General features: G+C 35.2%; 1 protein-coding gene across 3 annotated transcripts in view; it reads right to left on the bottom strand.

Annotated features, from left to right (window-relative positions):
- Vps54 (VPS54 subunit of GARP complex) overlaps positions 1 to 4,428 on the bottom strand; it is an 80,643-nt gene that overhangs the window by 60,188 nt on the left and 16,027 nt on the right. The window lies entirely within an intron of this gene.

The raw sequence follows: 4,428 nt of genomic DNA, 5'->3' as shown, positions 1-4,428 counted from the left end.
CACTGCCCAGCATGTCTGTGTTTTTTAAAGAAACCAAATTTTCAAAATTGTCACTACATCTGTGGTCAATTATGAAAGTTGTTCAGAATATTTTGTTTGCTAAGAAACTTATTTTTCCTTGTTTGAAAAAAAAATCCCACAGTTAAACATTCTAAATCTTTTCTTAAATGTACAAATACATAATAATCTTGTACCCAAAATATTAAAGATGAGACATGCCATTCATTCAACAAGACTACAATACTGGCATACTACCAAAATGAATAGAGTGCATAAGTTTTTAGTCCATTTTGTTTGTGTTCATTCACCAACAGTATAACCATACGAAATTCCTTAACTTATATGTTCCTTTCATCATCTGTAAAATAAATGAAAAAGACTACATCTCAAAAATACTTGAAAAATTATGATAATATAATTATATAATATCTAATGCTATCTCAATATTAGTGCTCACAGACTGGTTATTATAATTACATATTATTTGTACTATGTAACTGACAATGCACTAATTATCATAAAATCATTAGGAAAAACTATAAATGGAACAACATTGCAACTGGACTACAGTACAAATATTATTTTACTGCTTTAAGGCCCCCAAAATCACAAATATAAAAACAAAAACAACAACAGGTTGGAAACCTGGCAAATGGGATAGGAGCTGGACAGATGGCTCTGTGGTTAAAAGTGCTTGCTGCACTTCCAGAGGACCTGGGTTCAGTTCCCAGCATCCACAAGACAGTTTACAACCACCTGTAACCCCAGTTTCTGATGACCCAATACTTTCTTCTGGCTTAGACAAGTATTGTACATACATAACAGAGATATACATGAAGGCAAAAAAACCCATACACATAAATAGAAAACATAGCTAATTCTCTCTCTCTCTCTCTCTCTCTCTCTCTCTCTCTCTCTCTCTCTCTCTCTCTCTCTCTTTTTCTGGTTTTTTTCAAGACAGGGTTTCTCTGTATAGTCCTAGAAGTCCTGGAACTCACTTTGCAGACCAGGCTGGCCTCGAACTCAGAAATCTGCCTGCCTCTGCCTCCCAAGTGCTGGGATTAAAGGCGTACGCCACCACGCTTGGCACCAATTCTCTTTTTAAAAGAGTTATAAATAAGAAACAAAGATACAAAGCTAGAACCCACAGCAAATAGGCTCATCCACTTGGACTTCTTCATAGTTTGATAAAAACTGTTATTTTTCAGGGTTACCAGAAAATCTATTTCACCGTTTTTGGTACAGGAAACAACCAATCAAGCATCCTATCTAGTGTAAAAAATACACTGGGGAGCACACCTTTCATCTCTGCATCTCTGTGAGTTCAAGGCTAACCTAGTCTACACAGCACATGCAAGAGAATGGGGGAGATGCTGCTAAGAAAATATACAGACATTGGAGTCTTTAAAGGCATCATTACTGACCTATTTGCTAAAGGCCTAGCTTTCAATTTACAAAAAAAAAAAAAAAAAAAAAAAAAAAACAGAAAACAGGAGATTACGGTTTAAGCCTTTAAGGAGGAAACAACCAAATCAAAAACATAAGGCTATAAGAAAACTAATCTGGTTACTTATTGATTTTAATAAGCCATTCTGGACTAAATTAGTAAAGTGCCAACAACTAAAAAGCAGTTATACTTTACTGAATCCTGTTTTTTATAAAATGGCTTTGAGAAACTCTTGGAACTTTTAAATATGAATTGGTGATAAAATGTATTTTGAAATCATTAATTTTCTTAGTTATATTAACAGTATTGAAAAAAAAGGCTGGAGAGATAGATGAGTGATTAAGAGGTCGTGAGTTCAATTCCCAGTCAAACACATAGTGTCTCACAACCATCCGTAATGGGATGCCCTCTTCTGGTGTGTCTAAAGATAGTGACAGTGTAATCATATACATTTAAAACAACAAAAGAAAAGTACAAAACATATTGTAAATATCTTTATGCTTAGCATTAGAATAAGAAAAGTATTTACAAGTGATATATCTCACTACCTGCAATTTCCTTTTAAGTGATTAAGCAAAGAATTCACATAAAACAAATCTGACAAAATATAAAAACAAGGTAAAATATATGAGTATTGAACATTCTTTTGTTTTTCCATATGATTTTCAAAGTAAAAGTTTAAGGAAAGGAAATTACATATTTGTAAAATACTAGTACAAAATGTAAGTATGCAGAAAAAACTACTCAATTTGTAAATACTACTCAATGTACCTCAAGATGACATTATTGTATAACTTCAAATATGGAAAAAACTTATCAAACAGTTTCAGTTTACTTTGGAGTGGGGATTGGTTCTAATGCTTTGATTTAATCAGACCAAACCCTGAAGGCCCTTGTCCTCAATTGGCTTTTGATCAATCAATAAAGATGCCAGCACCTGGGCTGGAGAGATGGCTGATTAAGAGCACTGATTGCTCTTCCAGAGGTCATGAGTTCAATTCTAAGAACCCACATGGTAGCTCATGACCATCTGTAATGGGGATCCAATGCCCTCTTCTGGTGTGTCTGAAAACAGCGACAGTGTACTCGAATACATGAAATAAATAAATCTTAAAAAAAAAAAGATGCCAGAGGCCAATGGCTGGGCAAAGATTTGCATGGGCTAGGAACTGGGAAAAAGGACAGAGAACATTGCCATGACTCAAGGGAGAAAGATGGGACACAGGAGCTGCAGGAGAGAAAGCCAACCAGTCATGTGAGAATTTGGGTGGGTGGTCACTGGCCAATTCCTCAATTGGGCCTGGGGTAACAAAGGAAGGTTTAGGAGTGCCCAGTCTTTGAGGTAGCCAAGGCATTTTTAAATTAACTGGTGTGTGTCTGTGTGTATGTGTGTCAGTCTGTCTGTCTGTCTTCCATTCAGGAATAAAGATAGCTCCTGGGCACCGGGTGCATGTATGCGACCTGCCAGGAACCAAAGTAGTGTGACCCAAACTCACCACTACAATGTTGCACAAAAGTTTTACCATATACAGAAAATGGAATTCCCTAAATTCTAGTTTCAATTGCCATTCTCTACAGTTAGGATTTATTACAAACATTACCTAGATTGGATTTAAAACTTATGTCCTTACTTCTACACTGTGATAGATACTGCCTAGAGAAAACATTATAAAAATATTTATAGTCAACTCTAAATTATCCTTAAGATTACACATAAATCAATAAAAAGATCCACCTTATTATTCTTGCTTAATATATTGAATCTACACAACACATCTTACTAAAGTAGATTAAATACAGCTACATACTATTAATTTTTAAGTTACCATACAAAATAATGGGCTTCATTATGGCACTTTCATACATATGTGTCATCATACTTTTTTTTCTAGTTTAGTCTCCATCCCTAAAGGCCGTCATACTTGACTAAATCCTACTATTAAAAAAAAAAAGCAATATACCTGAAACTTTTAATATGAACTAGATATTTGGTGGTATTTTGAAATCATTTTCTTAATTGTATTAATAGTATTGAAAATATCAGAAATGTCTTTATGCTTAGCATTAGTCAAATATACTAACAATTTCTTTTCTCCTACTCAACACATGTGATACCTTAGTGTACAATCTAAAATTGCCTGTCCTATGTCATTCTACAGACTTCTAACTGGTCCCTCTGCTTCCAGTCTAAACTACTATATAGAGAGTTTTAGGATTAATCCACTAAATTATACTTATACTTCCTGTTGTTATACTTCAGCTCAAAAACTTTTAAAAATTATTACTTCCCAAACTAATCTCAAGTTTCACTAAGTGGTACTCCAGACTCTTACAATTGAATGTTGACTTACCTTCCTTTGCTGATCATCTTAGTCTTTATTTCCCATAGATACACTCTTTCAGAAAAGGTGGTCTACCTGTCCTTTAAGATGGGGGAAGGCTGTACTGTGCCCTTCTAAAATATCCGTATCATCTTCTCCCCTTTCTCCCATAAAATTTCATTTCTAGATTACACATCCAAAGAAAACAAATATACATACATTTGAGAATATAATTAAAAATAATTCCAGCATTAGCCTATCATCTCAGTTCCTAGGTGTCAGGTCCAAAACAAACCCAGGACAATCGGTTATCTGCGGTGCCTGTTAGCACACCAAAGCACATGCTGGCCTCCAGGCTTCCTCAGTATCACAAGAACCTGCTACAAGGCTGGAGAGATGGCTCAGTGGTTAAGAGCACTGAGTGCTCTTTCAGAGGTTCTGAGTTCAATTCCCACCAACTACATGGTAGCTCACAGCCATTGGTAATGGGATCTGATGCCCTCTTCTGGTGTGTCTGAAGACAGCTGCAGTGTACTCAAAAATAAAAATAAAAAAAAAATCTTAGAAAAAAAAAAAAAAAACAAAGAAAGAAAAAAACAAAAACAAGTACCTGTTACAGACTGAGTCCATGCATACTGGCACCCTGAGTCTACCTACAGA

The sequence above is a fragment of the Mus caroli genome, chromosome 11 (genome assembly GCF_900094665.2).
Source record: "Mus caroli chromosome 11, CAROLI_EIJ_v1.1, whole genome shotgun sequence".
NCBI classification, from domain to species: domain Eukaryota; kingdom Metazoa; phylum Chordata; class Mammalia; order Rodentia; family Muridae; genus Mus; species Mus caroli.
The sequence above is the reverse complement of the archived record's forward strand: the minus strand, read 5'-3'. Positions and strand labels throughout refer to the sequence as shown.